At 41.8% G+C, this 23,375-nt stretch overlaps 1 long non-coding RNA gene across 4 annotated transcripts in view; it reads right to left on the reverse strand.

Moving 5' to 3' along the window:
• Positions 1-23,375, reverse strand: part of LOC132679084 (uncharacterized) — a 160,248-nt gene that overhangs the window by 81,654 nt on the left and 55,219 nt on the right. Inside the window, exon 1 of one of the 4 annotated variants that reach the window (XR_013554021.2) lies at positions 20,084-20,204. The exons of the other annotated variants lie outside the window; for them this stretch is intronic. This is a non-coding gene — a long non-coding RNA (uncharacterized LOC132679084). Of the gene's footprint in view, positions 1-20,083; positions 20,205-23,375 lie in introns of those variants that run through there. 4 annotated transcript variants of the gene reach the window in all.

Here is a 23,375-nt window from a genome sequence, read left to right on the forward strand (position 1 = left end):
AATGTTACTGCCAAGCTATGTGGGAGCACACAGGCTCTTCAAAACAAGGCACTTCTTTCATCCCATCAGCAATGTTTATTTGTCCTCAGTAGACGTATGGAATTTGGGGGAGGCAGTATGCAAACAGCTAGTGGTTAATCTTCCTTGAATTCCCAACACTGTAGTTAATCTGCATAATTGGGCATCTGTTGACACTATCTTGTATTTTTCACCTTTCCTCTTAGACATCCTTCTGCTTCAGTGACCAGCTCTTTGAGTGAAAGAGTAATGGCGTACACCTCTCCTCCCCTCCATAGAGCCTTGCACGTAATGGGCTCTCCAGTGTTCGCTTATTTAAGACATTTCAAACCTTCAAAAATAAAAATCGTTCTATTCGTTCTCTGAGCCACTACAAATTCCACAAGCTTCTCTTGCCTCTGGCACCCATCATTTCTGTGCTGAGAGCTGATTAGCCCACCCGGTCAGGCTGGAAATAGACAGAATGATAGTGTTCCAAGGGTTCTAACTGTGCCCAGTGGAACCAAGCCAAAAGCCACCAGAGGACTACCAGACTCAGTGCTAAACCCCACACTTTAGGAGGGACTTTGCCAAGCTGGAGCTGCCCCGAGAAGGGTGACCAGAGAGAGAAAGTTCTGAAAACCTAACCATGCAGAAGGCTGAAAGATGCAGTGATGTTCAGTTTGGAGCAGACCATACTTGGAGCACACGCTCAGGCATTTGAAAAGCTGGCCTGGGAGGGGGAGGATCATGCTAATTCTAACTGAGGGACACCAGAGCCTTTCTCCCCCAAGCTATTTCCAGTGGGGCATTGATATGTGGCTATGAAGAAAAGAGTTGGGTGGGTGGATAAATTTGGAAAATGCTACAAAGGCAATCCCCCTCTGAGATTCACAAAGCATGTCAGCATACAAAAGATTCTGAGAAAATCCCCTCAGAAAGAAATCTTTGTTAGAGTTTATTTACCTTACTTATTCTGTACCACAATCCTCCCTTTCGTTTCCCCGTATAATGCCTATGAACATCTCACACACAGTACATGAGAAGAAGGTGCCCTGTGAAACGCAAATGGGGCTGGTTTTCAGAAATTATCAGGAGGTAAATTTTGATACGATAGATATTTCCCACCATTCAGGCTGGCCAAAGACAATGGGCTGTCTTGTGAGGCTAGGAGTGCTGAGCCACTGAAGTTGTTCAAAACAGGCCAGAGGCGGTGAAAAGTCTGATCATCAAGTCTGAAATTCTGGATTCTATGATAACTGGCAGGAAAAAAGAAGGAATTTCCATCGAAGTTCCCATGTTCAGTTGGTCTTCCCTGTGGAGTTAGGGACCTCCACTTCCTTAGAAATAATTAGTCTCATTACGTTTGTGTTCCAATTACACTTGCAGCATTATAATTATTTATAAACATGTCTGTCCCTCTAGACAATGACTCAGTCTGGAGAGCACAGCCCACTTATTCCTCAGTTATGTAATGGAAACAATAATGGTACCTACACCATAAAGTTATTATAAATGTCAGGATAGTTACTTCATGTAAATCACTTTGAACTGTGGCTGGCACTGCTCAACAGATCCAGCAAATATTCTTGTAATTATAGATGCTGGGGCAAGAGTAGCTTTGAGAACTCCTACACTAGACTTTTAAATTCTTGAGATCACAGTTTCTTTCTGCCTATTACTATCCTCAATATATAGGAGGTATTCAATATTATAAAATACATAATTATAAAATACGTGGGTAGATGGAGGAAGGGAGAGAGGGATGGATGAATATTTAAATGGATGGATGAGTGGGTGGATTGGTCTTGTCTCCATTGACGTAGCTCATGGTGTCTGCGTGGCTTGGTCCATCAATATCTCCAATGCGTCTCCAATGTATAGCCGCAGGCCTTCCAGAAGGGGCTCCTCTATCCTTTCTTTTGTAGGGGCACTGTAGTCTTAGAGCAAAACTTCTCCTTTATCCCACTGAAGTACCCCTTTCTATGCAGAAGAATGGCCGTCCTGGCCTGCCTTCCAGAGTCTGAGGGCATGCCTAAGTCTGATTTTTATCTTAAAATTCAAGAAAATTTACGGTTTATATCATAACAGGTCTGTGTGCTTTTAAACAAATGTTTTAAATTTTCACCAACAGGTAAAATTGATGGTACACAATATGTTGAGTTCGTCCTGTGGCTTCCAGCCCCTCTGACATTCTGGTGTGTACCTTCAAGAAATACACAGCCCTCCAGTTCCAGAAACCTAACAACCTTCTCTGGGTCTCATCACCCAAATCCACTTGCTCTATTTTGTTTGTTCTGTGTGTAGATTCACACCCTGGAATTTGATGTTTCAGATCCATTTTTGTTTCTGCCAACAGTAAATCTCAGGCAACATTCTGGAAGGCAAGGAATTTATCACATTTACTCATGTACTTGCTTTGAGGCATAAATAGAGAAGACACAAATATGGAGTCTAAGGATATTCTGTCTGACAAAGAAAAATGACCATTTATACGGCTTTAAAAAAATCTTTTTTTAACGTTTATTTATTTTTGAGAGACAGAAAGAGACAGAACATGAGCAGGGAGGGGCAGAGAGGGAAGGAGACACAGAATCGGAAGAGGCTCCAGGTTCTGAGCTGTCAGCACTCAAACCCACAAAGTGTGAGATCATGACCTGAGCCAAAGTCAGATGCTTAACCGACTGAGCCACCCAGGCACCCCTATACAGCTTTTAAAGTAACAGTTCTCAATATGAGTACCACTACTGCTGAAGACCAGTTAGCATTAAAAGGTGTTCAGAGGCTTTTCAAGAATATATTACAGAAGAGAAATGCTGGAAATCTAATCTGCTCAAAGAATTTTTTTAACTCACAAAAATGTAATAACTTCAAAATACAGGTCAGGACTCCATCTTGATAAGTACTTTCTGTTTCCAAGTTTATCTAAAAAATTTCTCCTCATTGGCTTTGCTGTTTAGTTTACCAATCCTGCAGGCCTATTCAGCTAATCTATCCAGAGTTCCTTCTGGACTGGACTTCCTCCTTGAGAAGCAGGATTTCACTTGCAAGAACTGAATCAAAAAGCCAGGGACTAAAGACATTTCAGACTTAATAAAGGAATATAGAAAGTAATTTTTTAATGAAAAAAGTTGTATCTGTATGCCCTGAACCTCTCTTATCTGGAATATAGATAGAACTGCCCCCTCTCACCCCACAGAAAGGGTCGGGCCCTCCAGTTCCTCAACCAAGCCCAGTCCCAAGATTCCAGCCTGAGCCAAAGCCCCAGACCCCCGACTTAGCCAGAAGGGAAGATGGCAGGAAGGCCATTCAACAGAAGATTAATACAAGGAGGAATTTTCCCCAGCATTTTATGAAGGCCTAGACTTTTTTTTTTAATTTTTTTTTAATGTTTATTTTTGACAGAGAGAGAAAGACAGAGCATGAGCAGGGGAGGGGCAGAGAGAGAGAGACATAGAATCTGTAACAGGCTCCAGGCTCCGAGCTGTCAGCACAGAGCCCGACACGGGGCTCTAACTCGCAGACCGTAAGATCATGACTTGAGCCGAAGTCAGACACTCAACCGAGTGAGCCACCCAGGCGCCCCTCAAGGCCTAGACTTTAAAGGCAGAATCTGGGAACTTCTGCTTCCCACCAAGATGGAGTGACAAGGAATGTATTTATCCTCACTCCTGAAACAACTTCTAAAAACAAACAAAAAAAAAGCTTTTTATCTTCATGAGGTCCCAATAGTTCATTTTTGCTTTTAATTCCCTTGCCTTTGGAAATGTGTCAAGTAAGAAAGTGCTGCAGCTGAGGTCAGAGAGGTTTTTTCTTGCTTTCTCCTCTAAGGTTTTGATGGTTTCCTGTCTCACATTCAGGTCCTTTATCCATTTGGAGTTTATTTTTGTGAATGGTGTAAGAAAGTGGTCTAGTTTCATTCTTCTACATGTTGCTTTCCAGTTCTCCCAGCACCATTTGTTAAAGAGACTGTCTTTTTTTCCATTGGATATTCTTTCCTGCTTTGTCAAAGATTAGTTGGCCATATGTTTGTGGGTCTAGTTCTGGGGTTTCTATTCTATTCCATTGGTCTATGTGTCTGTTTTTGTGCCAATACCATGCTGTCTTGATGATTACAGCTTTGTAGTAGAGGCTAAAGTCTGGGATTGTGATGCCTCCTGCTTTGGTCTTCTTCTTCAAAATTACTTTGGCTATTCGGGGCCTTTTGTGGTTCCATATGAATTTTAGGATTCCTTGTTCTAGCTTCAAGAAGAATGCTGGTGCAATTTTGATTGGGATCGCACTGAATGTGTAGATAGCTTTGGGTAGTATTGATATTTTAACACTATTTATTCTTCCAATCCATGAGCACGGAATGTTTTTCCATTTCTTTATATCTTCTTCAATTTTCTTCATAAGCTTTCTATAGTTTTCAGCATACAGATCTTTTACATCTTTGGTTAGGTTTATTCCTAGGTATTTTATTAATCCTGGTGCAATTGTGAATGGGATAAGTTTCTTTGTCTTTCTGTTGCTTCATTATTAGTGTATAAGAATGCAACTGATTTCTGTACATTGATTTTGTATCCTGTGACTTTGCTGAATCTGTGTATCATTTCTAGCAGACTTTTAGTGGAGTCTATTGGGTTTTCCATGTATAATATCATGTCATCTTCAAAAAGTGAAAGCTTGACTTCATCTTTCCAATTTTGATCCTTTTGATTTCCTTTTGTTGTCTGATTGTTGATGCTAGAACTTCCAACACCATGTTAAACAACAGCGGTGAGAGTGGACATCCCTGTCATGTTCCTGATCTCAGGGAGAAAGCTCTCAGTTTTTCCCCATTGAGGATGATATCAGCTGTGGGCTTTTCATAAATGGCTTTTATGATATTTAAGTATGTTCCTTCTATCCTGACTTTCACGAGGGTTTTTATTAAGAAAGGATGCTGAATTTTGTCAAATGCTTTTTCTGCATTGATTGACAGGATCATATGGTTCTTATCTTTTATTAATGTGATGTATCATGTTGATTGATTTGTGAATGTTGAACCAGCCCTACAGCCCAGGAATGAATCCCACTTGATCATGGTGAATAATTCTTTTTATATGCTGTTGAATTCGATTTGCTAGTATCTTGTTTGAGAATTTTTGCATCCCTATTCATCAGGGATACTAGCCTGTAGTTCTCTTTTTTTGCTGGGTCTATGTCTGGTTTGGGAATCAAAGTAATGCTGGCTTCATAGAATAAGTCTGGAAGTTTTCCTTCCCTTTCTATTTATTGGAACAGCTTGAGAAGGATAGGTATGATCTCTGCTTTAAATGTCTGGTAGAATTCCCCTGGGAAGCCATCTGGTCCTGGACTCTTATTTGTTGGGAGATTTTTGATAAAACCTCCTGCACTGAAAAGGAAACAATCAACAAAACTAAAAGGCAACCGATGGAATGGGAAAAGATATTTGCAAATGACATATCAGACAAAGGGCTAGTATCTGAAATCTATAAAGAACTCACCAAACTCCACACCCAAAAAACAAATAATCCAGTGAAGAAATGGGCAGAAAACATGAATAGACACTTCTCTAAAGAAGACATCCAAATTGCCAACAGGCACATGAAAAGATGCTCAACATTGCTCCTCATCAGGGAAATACAAATCAAAACCATACTCAGATATCACCTCACATCAGTCAGAGTAGCCAAAATGAACAAATCAGGAGACTATAGATGCTGGAGAGGATGTGGAGAAACGGGAACCCTCTTGCACTATTGGTGGGAATGCAAACTGGTGCAGCTGCTCTGAAAAACGGTGTGGAGGTTCCTCAGAAAATTAAAAATAGATCTACCCTATGACCCAGCAATAGCACTGGTAGGAACTTATCCAAGAGATACAGGAGTGCTGATGCATAGGGGCACTTGTACCCCAATGTTTATAGCAGCTCTTTCAACAATAGCTAAATTATGGAAAGAGCCTAAATGTCCATCAACTGATGAGTGGATAGAGAAATTGTGGTTTATATACACAATGGAATACTACTTGGTAATGAGAAAAAATGAAATATGGCCTTTTGTAGCAACATGGATAGAACTGGAGAGTGTTATGCTAAGTGAAATAAGTCATATAGAGAAAGACAGATACCATATGTTTTCACTCTTATGTGGATCCTGAGAAACTTAACAGAAGACCATGGGGGAGGGGAAGGAAAAAAAAGTTAGAGAGGGAGGGAGCCAAACCATAAGAAACTCTTAAAAACTGAGAATAAACTGAGGGTTGATGGGGGGTGGGAGGGAGGGGAAAGTGGGTGATGGGCATTGAGGACAGCACCTGTTGGGATGAGCTCTGGGTGTTGTATGGAAACCAATTCGACAATAAACTTCATATTAAAAACAAAAACAGGGGCACCTGGGTGGCTCAGTCGGTTAAGCGGCCGACTTCGGCTCAGGTCACGATCTCGCAGTCCGTGAGTTCGAGCCCCGCGTCGGGCTCTATGCTGACAGCTCAGAGCCTGGAGCCTGTTTCAGATTCTGTGTCTCCCTCTCTCTCTGCCCCTCCCCTGTTCATGCTCTGTCTCTCTCTGTCTCAAAAGTAAATAAACATTAAAAAAAAAAATTTTTTTTAACAAAAACAAAAACAAAAAAAAAAGCAGAAAAAAATAAATGAAACTATGGTTTATAAGACACTGGACACCAGGCAACAAAGAAAGTGATCCTTTAAAGAGAGGAAACCAACAAGCAATGAACCCAGGCAAGCTTGACCAATTCTCAAAGTTACAGAAACACAGCTGAAAGGCCAAGAAGACCATGGACAGCTAGAATTCCCATGATCTGCGTGCAGGGAAGAGTACCATAAAGGAGAGGACTGCACAGAGAGCACAAGAGAAAGCACGCACACATGCTCCAGAGATCTGCAGAGGGTTCCTCTTGAGTATTCAGCAGAGGGCTGCTAAGAGCATGTGTGTGAGGGAGTGCCTGAAAGGGTTAAAGGAAACAGGACCTAAAACACCTGCAGACCCAGGATTAGTGCCTGTTCTGCCAACCAGACCACAGAACACTGTAATTCACGGGCTGTGTGGGTGATACTCAAAAGTGTTGAGCATTGGGAGTGAGAAATAATTAACCCTAAACGAAAGACTGTTCCAGTTCTGCCTAACAATCTTAAAGGCAAGCCCTGAAAGGATCAAAGTCTTCCAAGTAAACTAACTGCGTCCCAGAACAAAGCTCAAGAACATTTATAACAATATGAAAATATTCAGTGTCCAGGGGCACCTGGGTGGCTCAGTGGGTTAAGCATCCGACTTTGGCCCAGGTCATGATCTAGTGGTCCCATGAGTTCGAACCCCGCGTCGGGCTCTGTGTTGACAGCTCAGAGCCTGGAGCCTGTTTCAGATTCTGTGTCTCCCTCTCTCTCTGACCCTCCCCCCATTCATGCTCTGTTTGTCTCAAAAATAAATAAACGTTAAAAAAAATATATCCAGTGTCCAACGGTAAAATTTACAATATCCAATCAAAAGTCACCAGACATGCAAAGAAGCAGAAAACTACAATTCATTGTAAGAAGATAAACCAATCAGGTGAAGCCAACCCAGAATAGATACAAATGCGAGAATTGCAGAAAAATACTTTAAAACAGTTATTACAACTATATTCCTATGTTCAGAAAGCTGGAGAAAATGTTGAACAGGCTATAGTAGAGACATAAAGATATTTTAAATAATTTTTTAATATTCATTTATTTTTGAGAGAGAGAGAGACAGAGTGTGTGTGTGTACATGAGCAGGGGAGGGACAGAGAGAGAGGGACAGGGAGACAGAGGATCCAAAGCAGGCTCTGTGCTAAGAGAAAAGCCCAACGTGGGGCTCAAGCCCACAAACCATGAGATCAGGACCTGAGCTGAAGTTGTACACTTAACCATCTGAGTCACCCAGGCTCCCCAAGACATGAACATATTTTAAAAAGACTTCACTTCCAGAGATGGAAATGACAATATTTGTGATGAAAAACATATTAGATGCGATTTAAAGCAGATTAAACATTACAGAAAAAATGATTAGTGAATTTAAAACCTACCAGGAAAAGCTATTCAAAATAAAACACAGGGTGAAGAAAGACTCAAATATCAATGTACAGAACATCATTAAACTGTGGGAAAGCATCAAGGAGCCTGATACACATATAATTAGAGTCTCCAAAGGAGACAAAAGAGAGGGAGAAAACAGAAAAATGGGTGAATAGATCACACCTACAATTTTTTAAATTTTCTATATTTTTAAATTTTCAAAATTCTAAGAAGTTCAACAAACTCCTGCACAAACATGAGAAACATAAATAACATGATACCAAGGCACATTATGTATCAAATTTCTGAAAGCCAGTGTTAAAGGGAAAATCTTAGAGAAAAAAAGACACCTCACGTTCAGAGGAACCAAAGATAAGCATGAATTTTTTGGTAAGAAACAATAAAGGGGACTAATAACAAAGCAATGTCTTTAAAGTACTGAAGGAAAAAAGTCTATACTCCATGAGAATCTCTTTTAAGAATATCAGTGAAATAAAGACATTGAAACATATAAAAAGGACAAAGGAAGTCCTTTGGGAAGGTAAACATAAGGAAGGAATGGAAAGGAAATGATGCCAAGTGGAACCGTGAATCCATACTAAAGACTGAACACCACTGGAAACGTTAACTATTTTTGGTACGATTGTTTTCCTCATTGGTTAACTCTTTAAAAGACAACTGCCTGGGGTTCCTGGGTGGCTCAGCCAGTTTAGCATCCAACTTTTAATTTCATCTCAGGTCACGATCTCACGGTTCTGAGATCCAGCCCCTAAATGGGCTCTGAGTCAGGCTCCATGCCTAGCATGGAGCCTGCTTAAGATTCTTTCTCCCTCTCCCTCTCCCCCTTCCCTACTCGTGTTCGAATGAATGAATGAATGAATGAATGAATGGCAACTGCCTAATTAAAATGGATAATACATCATGACCAAGGCAGGTGGAGTTTAATCTGATGAATGCAAGGTTAATTTCACATTCAAGAATCAAAAACATTTTATAACTTACCATATTAGTAAACTAAAATGAAAAACCACATGATCATTTCAATAGATGCATAAGACATACTTAACAAAATCCAACATTATTTCTGGTAAAAACTGAGCAAACTAGAAATAAAAGGGAACTTTCTTAATCAGATAGAGAGCCCTATGAAAAATCTATCATTAATATCATATGAGGGGAAAGACTGAATTCACACAGGAACATAGAATAGAGAAACAGCTTTGAAAATGGAAAAGAAAACTGAAGGATTAATATATCCTGATTTCAATGTTTACTATAAAGCTGCAGATATCAAGACAGTGTGGCATTAGGGGTGTCTGGGTGGCTCATTTGGTTGAACACTTGACTTGATTTTGGCTCAGGTCATGATCTCATGGTTTATGAGATAGAGCCCCACGTCAGTCCCTGTGCTGACAGTGCAGAGCTTGCTTGTGATTCTCTCTCTCCTTTTCTCTTCTCTTTCTCCTCTGCTCACACGCTCTCTCAAAATAAATAAACATTAAAAAAAAAAAAAAGACAGTGTGGTATTAGTGTAAAGATAGACAAATAAATCAATGGAAAACCAGAGAGAGTCCAGAAATACAATCACCTTTGTGTGGACAACTGATTTTCGATGGAGGTACAAAAGCAATCCAAAGGAAAACGGATGGTCATTTCAATAAATGGTTCCTGAAACAACTGTATATCCACATGCAAAAAAAGGGGGGGAGGGGCTTTGATCCATATATCACACATATTTGAGAATTAACTCAAAACAAAACATATCTAAGTATCAACCTGAAACTATGAAACTTCTAGAAGGAATTTGGGGTGGAAAGGAAAAAAAAAACTTCTAGAAGGAAACCTAGGAGAACATCTTTGTGACATTGTGTTAAAGATTTCTTAGCTATATACTAAGTGTATCATCTATAAATGGAAAAAATAAAACAGACTTCATTAAAAACTTCTCTTTGAAAGACACTCTTAAGAATGAAAAGACAAGCCACAGAGTGGGAGAAGTTACTTACAAATCGCATATCTATCTGATAAAGGACTTATATCCAGAATATATATCACCCAAAAACTCAATAACAAGAAAACAACCATTAAAAAAAAAAAATGGGCAAAAGATTTGAATGGACACTTCACCAAAGAAGATATAAAGATGGCAAACACATTTTTAAAAGTTTTTTAATGTTTATTTAGTTTTGAGAGACAGAGCATGAGCAAGGGAGGGGCAGAGAGAGAGGGAAACAGAGAATCTGAAGCAGGCTCCAGGCTCTGGGCTGACAGCTCAGAGCCTGACACGGGGCTCAAACTCACAAACCATAAGATCATGATCTGAGCTGAAGATGAGCCACCCAGGTGCCCCAAACACATTTTTTAAAAAGATACTTGACATCATTAGGCATGAAATACAAATTCAAATCCCAATGAGGTATCATTATACACCTATTAATAGAATCCCTAAAATGTTAAAAAGTACACATACTAAGGTTGGTGAGGTGTGAAGGGACCACAACTTTCATACCCTGAATGCAAATTGGGGCAACTGCTTTAGAAAACAGTATGCTAGTTTCTTAAAATGGTAAACATACTGTGACATATGACCCAACCATGCTACTCCTAGACATTTAGCCAAGAAATGAGAGCAGACATCCACACAAAGATCGCACGAGTGTTCAAGGCAGCTCCACACGTAACAGCCAACAACTACTCATTTGCAATAAAAAGGAATGAGCTATAGACATGCACAGCACTGATGAATCTCTAAATAATAATGCTGATTGAAAGAAGTCAATGAGAAAAAATGAAATATGGCCCCTTGCAGCAACGTGGATGGAACTGGAGAGTGTGATGCTAAGTGAAATAACCCATACAGAGAAAGACAGATACCATATGTGTTCACTCTTATGTGGATCCTGAGAAACTTGACAGAAACCCATGGGGGAGGGGAAGGGAAAAAAAAAAAGAGGTTAGAGTAGGAGAGTCTAGCCAAAGCATAAGAGACTCTTAAAAACTGAGAACAAACTGAAGGTTGATGGGGGCAGGGAGGGAGGGGAGGGTGGGTGATGGGTATTGAGGAGGGCACCTTTTGGGATGAGCACTGGGTGTTGTATGGAAATCAATTTGACAATTAATTTCATATATTGAAAAAAAAAAGAAAGAAGTCAAAAACACATATAAACTTTATGATTCCGTTTCTGTAAGATTCTGTAAAGATTCTGTAAAGTGCAGATAGCTGGTGACAGTTTCATGGATGTATACAAATGACGGGACATCAAATTGTATCCTTTAACATGTGTAGTTGATTCTATGTCCATTTTACCTCAAGGGAGCTGGTAAAAAAAAAAAAAAAAAAAAATTAACAAAGGCAAAAAGAAAATAAAGGCTAACTTGATTAAACCAGTAAGAGTAAGAAAAGGGATAAAGAGGAACCAGCAAAATAAGCAACAAACTTAATGTAAGTTTGCAGAAAATGAGCATTATCAACTGCCATTAAATGTAAATAAACTGAATGAACCTGTTAAAAGACACAGATTGTCAAATTGGCTTAAAAACAAATACAGCCAAGGGGTGCCTGGGTGGCTCAGTCGGTTAGGCATCCGACTTCAGCTCAGGTCATGGTCTTACAGTTTGTGAGGTTGAGTCCCATGTCAGGCTCTGTGCCAACAGCTCAGAGCCTGGAGCCTGCTTCTGATTCTGTATCTCCCTCTTGCTCTGCCCCTCCCCCACTCATGCGCGCGCACGCGCGCGCGCTCTCTCTCTCTCTCTCACAAATAAACATGAAAAAACAAATAAACTGATAAAGCAGATAATGAAAGCTTAAATAAGCCAATAGGGAAATAAAGTCATTAAAGGAGATTTAAGTACCAAGGTAGACCCTATAATAAAACATTTACCCTTAAATATCCAGTTTTGGTTTTTTAATAAAAGGGCAGAGAGGGGTGCCTGGGTGGCTCAGTCGGTTGGGTGTCTGACTTCAGCTCAGGTCATGATCTCGCAGTTTGTAAGTTCGAGCCCCGCATAGGGCACTGTGCTGACAGCTCAGAGCCTAGAGCCTGCTTCAGATTCTGTCTCCCTCTCGCTCTGCCCCTCCCCCACTCATGCTTGACCTCTCTTTCTCTCTCACAAACAAATAAACATTAAAAAAAAATTAAAAACAAAAAACCAAATCCAGGTACTATATATTTTTTTTAATATTTTATTTAGTTTTTGGGAGAGCCCAAGTAGGGGAGGGGCAGAGAGAGAGGGACAGAGGACCTGAAGCAAGCTCTGTGCTGACAGGCTGACAGAAGCGAGCCCAATGTGAGGCTTGAACTCATGAAGCACAAGATCATGACCTGAGCCAAAGTCAGACACTCAACCAACTGCGCACATGTCCCAGCCAGGTACTATTATTTTTTAAAAAGATGCAAAAACAATAGAGTTGCAAATCAAGGAGTGGACCAGGGATCCCAGGCATATGGGATACATATGGGAAACAAAGGGATAGGAGAAGAAGCATGCTAATTACAACAAACAAAAAAGACCATCTACTGAGGGCAAACTTCCTTGATCTGGAAAAATTAAAATGTTAGTAAATTAGTGATCCTCCCTGAATAGACAGGAGTTAAAACTTGGGATACTTACTAATGTAATTTATATAAACGATGCTCCAAGAGAGAAGCCAGTGTTGATTTTTAAATTAACAATCTACCTAAACTAACAATTTTAAACATAAGCATGTTGTCCCACTTGGAGGTTCTTGGAATAAAATTACTTGCTTGGAGGAACTGGTTGAATGATACATTGTCTTTAATCTTTTATACGCCAGGCTTCTAAATTGTTGCTTCTAAGTAACTGTAAGTACTGAGAGCCTCTGGGAGGGGGCAATTATAATTTGTAATTTACCCGTGAGTTACTAGCATTTTATCAACTGGAAAGATACGGGTTTAATGTATTATTCCTTTGCTGAACATTGGCAGGCCACAGATGTGACTAACCTTGGATAAGAAACCTCTCTTGTGATTCCCCTTTCTTTGGGCCATGTAATGATTGGCTCTGTATTTTGTCGTTCATTATTTCCCTCATTCTTGGACAGAATTGATGGAGAGTCCATCAGGGTGGGGAAGAGGGAAGCAAGGATTGTGTCCAATCTATGACATGCCTGATTTCCCTCTACAGAGGACCAGAACTCAGCACTCAGTCAGGCCTGCTAACGAGATCATCTGGAACAGTGGTTCTCACACTGGAGCCTGCATCAGAACCACATGAGGCTTGTTAAAAACAGCATGGGTGGCTCAGTCGGTTAAGCGTCCAACTTCGACTCAGGTCACGATCTCATGGTTTGTGGGTCCGAGCCCTGTATTGGGCTCTGTACGACAGTCCAGAGCCTGGAGCCTGCTTCAGGTTCTGTGTCTCCCTCTTTCTCTCTGCCCCTCCCTCATTCACACTCTGCCTCTCAAAAATAAATATTTAAAAAAACTAAAAACAACAACAACAACAAAAAAAAAACCCAGAACAGATTTCTGGGTCCCCTGCCCCAGACTGGCTGACTCAGGAGGTCTAGAGTGGGGCTGAGGATGTGTCTCTAATGAGCTCCCAGGCACTGCAGTTATAATGGGGAAGCACACTGTGAGTGCCATTCTTTCTTTTTCCCCTGTTTTCAGCTTCTCAGACACAGCTTCAGGCTTTGATCGTTTCTCTCGCCGTTTTGAGGGTGAATGTGTCTGGTAGCACATGTCATGGGGTCTCCCTCAGATCCCCCTTTACGACTTAGCACCTAATGCCCCAGCTGTGGGGAATGTTAGGCACATGCACAGCCCCGCATTAGCGTCACCACACTGGACACTCAGAGACCACCTGCATGGCCCCTGGGCTTCAAGAATGAAGCAAACGTACGCAGGTAACTTTCCAAAGCACCAGTGAGGTTAGGAAGAGGGGAGCCTTTACGGCCTTCCCTGCCTCTGGTTCATCACGGAGGTTGACTCTGCCACCACCACTGGCAATGTCGCCTGCAAGCAGCATCCAGAATCGTCAGTGCACATGTCTGTTCCACCAGAGAAAACGTGCAGTGCTCAGGTACACACAGGCACATGGGCAGCTGGGGTGAGGAGGGGCTGCTGGGGAAGAGACAGGGGTGGGACCTGGAAGGTTCCTAGCCAGCTAAGGGTTGCTGGGACCTCCCAGCCAGTTCCCCCCAGAGGCCAGAACTTCCCACCCTGTACCCACAACCCCCTCAGAGACATTAGGTCTAAGAAATGCAGGGCAAGAAACAGTAGTTTAACTGACACTTTTGTTTTTTCATTCATTCATTTAACAAACATTTGTTTGTTTCTACTGTGCTGGGCTCCGGGTTAGATCTTAGGGTCCAAGAGATTAAAATACAATCTCTTCCATCAAGGTGTTGAAAATCTGGCATAGGAGATGGACAAGAAGCACGCAGTCCCAATGAAGCATGATGAAAGGCAATGCACACTGTGGGGCAAAGCTCTGGGGCCAGAATACCCAGCTTCAAATCCTGTGTGACTCTGGGCAAGTCACTTAACCTCTCTGGGTGTCCATGTCCCATTTCCATAAAAGGGAAACAAAAGCAGAGCCTGCCTCATTAGATAGGTGTGATGGAAGGTCTAAATGAGTTAATATAGGCAAAGTGTTTGAAACTTGCCTGGTGCAGAGTCCCGATAGCCAGTTCTTGTCAATACTGGCATGACCAAGAGAAAGGTGCAGAGGACATCAGGGAGAGGGCAGGAAGCCAGATATGAAACTAACAACCTCAGAGCTGTAGCCTTTTGTAACATGAGCAGATCAAAACAGAGGATCCCAGGGCCCCTTCTAGTAGAAGAGCTGCAGGCTAGAGGTGCCTCCTAGTGGATACTTAGTAAGTATCCTGAGAGTCAGGCAGGGGACACAGGAAGTAGTCAGAATTTCTCCTGCCTTGGACATACATGAATTAGGGAGAAAGGGAAGATACAGTTTCACATGGATTCACAGGAGGTTTGACATCTCACAGCCAAGGGCACCAGTTGAGAACAGCCAGGGTGGTTCCCATGATCGGGCAGGCTTCTCCCTTACTGAACGCCCCGGGACTGAGGGCTACATCCTCCCTCTCTGTGCTTTTCCTCTCCTCCCCACACCCTCAATGCCACCAGCTCCATCTGTTGGCCCATGTTCCTCTTCTCTTTGTAACCACCACTAAAAGCCTGTGATTCTGCACATACATCTGCTCTCTTGGCCAGAGGAACTACCGGCCCAACAGCATACACTGGCTGGAACTTTCAGAGGGCTATGGGCCAAGACTTTCGGGAACATACCCTGTCCAATAACACTCAGGTCAGGAAAGGACACTGGATGACACATGAAGAACGCTGAAGCAAAGCTGGAAATCCCTTGGACAGTGACTCAGGGGCAGCAGGCAGGGAAAAACAGGCCAGCAGGCAGTCCGTCATTGTGCAATGCAGACCATTCCCTCCTCCTGGCCACCAATCAGAGATGGCTCTGGCCACAGACATCACCTTCACTGGGCTTAGCTGAAAAGGAGGGGGTCTAGCTCACAACCTTCCAGCACTCACATGCCAGCACAGTGGCTGTTATGAAGAACAGAGAAATGACCAAGCAAATTCAGAGGGTCCCCAGGGTCTATCTTGTGTTGTCTTACTCTCCACCACTTCTTGCCTTCTCCTTTCTTCTCAACTCCAATTAAGAGAAAAAGGAAGGGGGGGGGAGAGGGTAGAAACAAGCCCTTGGAACAACCTGGATGCTAATTTCAATCCAAAACAGTGGGTTCACTGAGCCCTGGCCACCAGCCCTCAGCAACTTCCAGCTCAGCTACCCAGTGTTCCTGGGACTGAAAATACCAGAACATCTGATGAAGCAGCTGCAGTTAAATTTAGCCCCGGCAAACCCAGGCAGTCTGGGAGCCAGAGGCAGCAGAGCGGACCCACGAATGCACCCATCACATGTATGAGGAGCCTCCAGCTACACACAACACCAGTGTGAGTAAGCAAGGGCAGGGAGAGGGAATGCGGTGAGGTTCAAGGCCCAAATGCAGGTCTCCTCTCGCAGCAGCATTGCCGGGACCCATCAGCCCAGTGCTGCCATCAGCAGGTACCAGGCAGGTGTCATAGATGAGTATAGCATAAAAATGGAAAGAAAAGAAAATGGCGGGGATTCTGTTGAACTGCAGGGTGATATCCCATCTAAATCCACTGAAATTTAGACTTTTAAAAGACACCATGTTAGCCAAATAAAATCCTGCATTAGGTCTGCAGACTTTCAATGTGACACCTAGGTCCACCTGCATGGAGTGGGCAACCCCACAGCTACTATTTCACCATCGGCCATTCATTCTTTGTTTCTTCAGTTTCCTGTTAAAATGCAAACAGACCATGGGCTTTAAGATTGCTTACCTAACTCAGTTATTCTGACAGATCCCTTTAAGAAACAAAGAAAGGAGAAAAGAAAAAAATCAGCCTATATGAATAAATTAATTGGTAAATAAATTAGCATGTAGTAATATGTTCAGAATCAATTAAATGTTAGCTGTATAAAGTAGCAATTGTTCAATGCAAAGAGCATTTGGCTTAGAGTCAGATAGGCTTGAGTCTAAACCCTGGCTTTGACACCCACTAGGGAATTAATTAACTTTCCTAAGCTGTAGGGTCTTCTTTGGTAGAATAGAAACAACAAGCCTGCCTACCTTGAACTGCTATGGAGATTAAGTAACGCAGGGTAGTGTTGAACCTGAGATAATTTATGCACAGTAAATGCTGTATGAACTTTAATCATCTGAGAGCCAGGTTCTGTAGGGCAGAGACAAAGAGTGGGAGGAGAGGTAGGCGATGGGACGGCATCTCGCCCACCAGAGCTTTCCTGGAGCAGGGGACCGCCCCGAGTTAGATAGGAGGCTTCTGAGCCACATGGGGCCACACTGTCCCCCAGCGTCCATTTGCCACACTGCAGCCACACTTAAGCCAAATTGTCCCTGGCCTTTCTTCCGCCATTTGAGGTAATGCAATGTCAAGCCAGTAGACCTACCTCCCATCATTTCTACTCCATGTGAGCCCCTCACACAGTCTTGTGCTGAGCTAGGTGGTTGTTGAGGGTAATCTGAGACAGCAATGCCCTAGTCTGTCCCATCACCCAAGCAAGCTGCCTGCACCAGGGGGAGGATTTGTTTAGCCTCTCTGACCCAGTGTTTACACAGACTTCTAGCCCCGACAGTGCACTTGAATACCCTGGAGAGATTTTAAAATGAATAGCCACTTGTACACAACACTCTACTGCAGACCTACAGAATCAGAATCTCAGCAGGTGGACTGGAAAATCCCTAGGAAAAGAAAAATACTCAAGGGATCCCAAATTCAGCCAATTTTGAAAGCACATTGCTTTATCCCTTATTGTGCTGCCTCCCGTCGCCTCTTGGGTCTGTCTTGGCTTTGTAAATAACACAAGCGAGAAAAAGCACTCCCTATACTGAAAATTAGTATTCATGTGGAGCTAAAAAAAAAAAAATGAGGGGTAAACAGCCAGGTGAGAGGGAACAGAAAAGAGAGACCAAGAAACACATAGAAAGGCAGGAAGAGGGGAAGGAAAACAGGCGTGCCCACGCGTGCGCACGCACACACATGCACACACACAGAAAGATGGGGAAGAAAGGAAGAGAGACAGGAGGAAGGAAGGCACATTTCATGACTGTGCCAACATTTTGGTATGGCAAGAGATAACCTAAGCCAAATCAATGGATGAGTCTTAGATTAAAAAAAAATTTCCAGTCTGGGCATGGGGTTATTATCTACAACATGCAAAAGCTCTTATGTATTGGCAAAGATACAAACACCACAATAGAGAAATGGGCAAGACATGAAGAGATAACCCAAACAGCCAATACACAAAAAGGTGGGTGAGTTCACTAGTGGTTTGGGAAACGCAGATCATTACTTTATACCTTTGAGGTTGGCAAAAATCAGAAAGCCATGTACTTACTGCTCAGTAGGATGTAGGGGAAGTGATTTCTTTAAATCTTGATGGTAAAGATGTCAATTGTCATATAACTTTGAAAAACTGACATCTAATGAAATTTACCACTCTTCGTCAATCCCCCTCTTCGTCAATGAGGGGAATCTTGAGGAATCCCCTCAAGTTCCATTCCTGGGACTTGAGGCCCTGGAGATTAAAAACACCAGTACCTAGGGGCGCCTGGGTGGCGCAGTCGGTTAAGCGTCCGACTTCAGCCAGGTCACGATCTCGCGGTCTGTGAGTTCGAGCCCCGCGTCAGGCTCTGGGCTGATGGCTCAGAGCCTGGAGCCTGTTTCCGATTCTGTGTCTCCCTCTCTCTCTGTCCCTCCCCCGTTCATGCTCTGTCTCTCTCTGTCCCAAAAATAAATAAACGTTGAAAAAAAAATTTAAAAAAAAAAACAAAAAAAAAACACCAGTACCTAATGATGTATGCTCAAAAATGTCAACTACAGCATTGTTCATGATAACATAAACACTGGTAACAGAGAAAGTCTGTTAATAGAGTATTAATAAATACGTGTTGATACATCTAGCCTGCTTAATATAACTTTATATAGCAGTTGATAAGAATGAATAAAAGTCATATCACAGTTGGAATTTAAGGGATTGGGTACTGTTATATAAAAACAATAAGGCAAAAAAATGTTTATAATATTGCTGTTTTGTAAAACAAAATGACAGAAACTCCTGGTGTGTGTGTGTGTGTGCACACGTGCGTGCACAGGGTTGACATGCAGCCAGTACACATTGATAACTGAAACATTCAGTGTGGCTCTATCATTCTAATTGATTCACACGGTGCCATATATTTTGCTACATATTTTGCTACATATTTTGAATGGCACTCCTGTATATATGCGTTCATGCTATTGTATATGAGTACATAACAAATATGGAGAAGAAACCAATAGGTGCATACTAAATTGTTAACACAGATTAGCAAGGAAGGAAAAGGGGGCTTCTGTGGGTAGAGATGGAGGAGAAAAGGTGAGGGAGGCAACCTAAGAACAAGAAAACAGAAACATTTAAAAAAATGTGCAACAATCATAATTACGCTATGCACTTATGTAAAATTATGTATATGTTTTTATGCATACAGGATCTCTTAAAATATAACTGTTAAGAGCTTATTAGTCAAATATTATTATAATAATGATATGTAACACACCAAACCCAAAGCCTCAGTGACATACAAAAAAAGGCATCTTTTTCTCACTCATAGATCTACGGACTGGCAGGTATGACTCCTTCAGGCTATAGGGCACTCCCTGTGACTCTCATTCCGAAACCAGAACTATCTGGGGCATGTTCTTCTCATGGATAATGACAGAGGCCCAAGAGGTCAAGCTAATCCACGCAAGCACATTTAAATCTGCTCATGGACTGATGTCAGCATCACGGAGACGTAAGATGCCCTACTTTTTAACAATTAACTAGGCACCTATCCATGAAGAAAAGTACCTCTGTGGGAAGTGTGGGATCCCTTATATCAAGGGACCCAGAAGGAGTCTCACCCACCTGTGCACCCAGTAATAGGCAGACAGACCTGTCTAGACTGCAAAACCAGCAAGAGCCAGTGAATCTGCCCCAACCCCTCTAGGCTGTTGTCGGGGAAAGCCTAGAGGGCGCTGATTTGCATAGAAACCCACAACAAAAGAGCCTTTGAAAAGATCCAGCCTTCCCAAGGGAATTTCAGCATGCCTCTGGGGGTAAAAATACAGATTTCAACATGTTGGAGAAGAGCAATTGCGCCAATACTGCCCCTTCCCCAAGGCAACACTGCACAGGGCTGACCTAGCCAGTGGTAACCTCTCCCACAGGACAAAGGACGAACAGCGAGCCGCTTTCCCAGCCACGGTGGATGCTGCTGGAGAAACCCATTTCCACGTAGCAGCACCCAGAGTACTGAGAAGGGACCTCCATGACCGAGGTGGGGGGGGGGGGGGGGGGGGAGGGAGGAGTTCAAGAAAGAGGCAGGTAAGATTACCAAAGGGCATTAAAGGAAGGGGGTTCCTGCTGACAGTGCTCAGGACTTGAGCAGGAAGCCTGCCCACAACCTCTGGGAGAACCTTACCTGAGGACCTGCCCACTGGCCCAGGGGCACCCCCAGCACCCTGAGTGCTCCACCCACACTTTCCCTAACTCCGAAGCCAGCTCCTATGTGTACTCTAGAGTGCGGCGGCAAGGATCCAGCGTCCGGCTAGCTCTCAGAAAAACAGACCCGGGCGAGGGAGGGAGAAACCACAAATTTGACCTGTAGCGCCACCTTCTGGAAAACTGAAGAGAGGTTTCCAGCAGCCATTCTGATGAGCTTTAAGAACCAGGGAAGATGTACACGCATAAGAATTCTGCCACAAGAGGGAGCAGGAAAAACGGAGCAGGTGTGTCGACGCAAGGTTGAGGAAAAACCTCAGATTTAACAGAACCAAGGCTGCTAGTAAAGATGTGAGGAGCTACTGGGTACCTCAAATGCAAAAGAAGCAACATGAAACTACAAGGAATATAAAGAATCAAGAAAACATGTCATCACCAAAGACAATACTCTTCCAATGAGCAAATTCAAAGGCACAGAATTTTCTGATCTAGCTGATAAAGAATTAAAGAACTTTTTTGAGGAAACTCAATGAGCTACAAGAAAACAGACAAAGATGTCGGGAATACATGAACAAAAAAGAAATTTAACGAAGAGCCAAATCATAAAAAAGAACACAAAAAATTCTGGAGCTGAAGAAGTCAATGGATGAAATGAAAAAGTACAGCACAATAGAGAGCATCAGCGGTAGAGTAGACCAAATGGAAGACAGAGTAAGCTAGCAGATAGCAAGTTTTAAACAGTCCAATGAGAGGAGACAACGAATGAAAGAACAAAGAAAGACTACAGGACTGATGGGACTCCATCAAACATACAGATATTAGAATAATTGGCATTCTAGAAGGAGAAGAGGTGGAGAAGGGACAGAAAGTTTATTTAAAGAAATAAGAGCTAAGAAATCCAAAGCCTGGGGAAAGACCTGGACATCCAAGTTCATGAAGCTAACAGATCACCCTAGTATCTCAGGGCAAAAAGACCTTTTCCAAGACATATTATAATGAGAATGCAAAAATCAAACATAAAGACATTCCTTCAGGCAGTCAAGGAAAAAAATTGTAGCTTATAAATAAACAAAACAAACCCCAAACCAGCAGCCTATCAGTGGATTTCTCAGCAGCAACCCCTACAGGCCAGGAACACGGAATGAGATATTCAAAGTGTTGACAGAAAAAAACTGCCAGCCAAGAGAAATACTCTATCCAAAGTTATCCTTTACATATTTCATATATAACATAAAATATATATGCATATACATGTATATATTTGAAATAGACTCCCAAACAACAAAAGTTGAAGTTCATCACCACTAGACCTGCCCTGCAAGAAATACAGAAAGGAGTTCTTCAAGCTGAAATAAAAGGGTGCTAAGTAGTGATATGAAAACAATGTGTTGTATAACATATTGGCCAAGGTAAAAATACAGTCAGATTCAGAAAATGAATTCTATAATAAAATGATATGTTAACTAGTTAACTACAGTATAATGGTTAAAGAGAATATTAAAAATAACTACAGCTACTACAATTTGAAAATACACAATATAAAAAGTAAATTACAATATCAAATATATAAAAGGGGAGAGTAAAAGGGTGAAGCTTTTATATGCAAAGTTGCTATCAGCTTAAAATGGACTATTTTATCGTTTTATGCAAGGCTCATGGTAAGTACAAAGCAAAAACCTAGACTACATTCATAAAAGATAAAGGAGAAATAGAACATATTGCCACATACACACACACACACACACACACACACACACACACACAAACCCCACCAACTTACAAAGGTAGACAGAAACAGAAAAAGAGAACTACAAAATAGCAAATAATTACGATGGTAAGAATAAGTTCATGTATATCAAAACTCATTCTAAATGTAAATGGGTTGAATTCACCAATCAAAATATACAGAATGGCTAGATGGATAAGAAAACAACCCCTAACTATAAGCTGCCTACAAGAGACTCGCTTCTGATTTAAGGATACACATAGGCTCCAAGTGAAGTGACAGAGAAATTTATCCCATGCAAGTGGAAACCAGAAGAAAACTTTTATTTATATGAGATGAAATATTCTTTAAGTAAAAAAAAAAAAAAAAACAGTAATAAGAGACAAGAAGGTCACTACATAATAATGAAGAGGTCAATTCATCAAGATGATGTTAACAATCATAAATAAATATACACCCGATATCTGAGCACCTGAATATATTAAGAAAATACTAACAGATCTGAAGACAGAAATATAATACAGTAATATCAGGGACTTCAATATCCCAGAAACACTGGACTTGAACCATACATTAAACGAAGTAAACCTAACAGACATTTACACAACACTCCATCCAACAAAGTAAAATACATATTCTTCTCAAGTACACACTGAACATTATCTGGCATAGATCATACAATAGGTAATAAAACAAGTCTTAATACAAGAAGACTGAAATCATAACAAGTTTCTTTTATGACCACTTTTCTGACTTGCTATGAAACAAGTCAACAAGAGAAAAGCTAGAAATTTTATAAGCATGTGGAAATGGAATAACACACTCCTGATCAATGGATCAAAGAAGAAATCAAAAAAGAAATTAAAATTATCTCAAAACAAATAAAAATGGAAATACAACACACCAAAACCTATGGAACGCTACAAAAGCAGTTCTAAGGGGGAAGTTTATACCACTAAATGCTTTTTTAAAAAATGTTTGTTGGGGCACCTGGGTGGCTCATTCGGTCAAGTGTCCAACTTTGGCTCAGGTCACGATCTAGCAGTTCGTGGGTATGAGCCCCACATCGGGCTCTGTGCTAACAGCTAAGAGCCTGGAGCCTGCTTCAGATTCTGTCTCTCCCTCTCTCTTTCTGCCCCTCCCCCACTCATGCTCTGTCTCTCTCTCTCTCTCTCTCTCTCTCTCTCTCAAAAATAAATTAACATTAAAAAAAAGTCCACACTAATGAAGAAAATGTGTGTTTATTTTGAGAGAGAGAGAGAGAGAGAGCTGTAGAGGGGCAGAGAGAGGGGAAGAGAGAAAAATCTCAAGCAGGCTCTGTGCTAACAGTGTAGAGCACAACCTGGGGCTCACACTCATGAATGGTCAGATCATGACCTGAGCCAGAATTGAGTCAGTCACTTAACTGAACCACCCAGGTGCCCCACCAATAAATGCTTTTACTAGGAAAACAGAAAAATCTCTAACAACCTAACTTGAACAAACTAAGCCCCAAGTTAAGAGAGGGAAGGAAATAATAAAGATCAGAGCAAAAAGAAATGAAATA

Source organism: Panthera onca, chromosome A2 (genome assembly GCF_046562875.1).
Source record: "Panthera onca isolate mPanOnc1 chromosome A2, mPanOnc1 haplotype 2, whole genome shotgun sequence".
NCBI classification, from domain to species: domain Eukaryota; kingdom Metazoa; phylum Chordata; class Mammalia; order Carnivora; family Felidae; genus Panthera; species Panthera onca.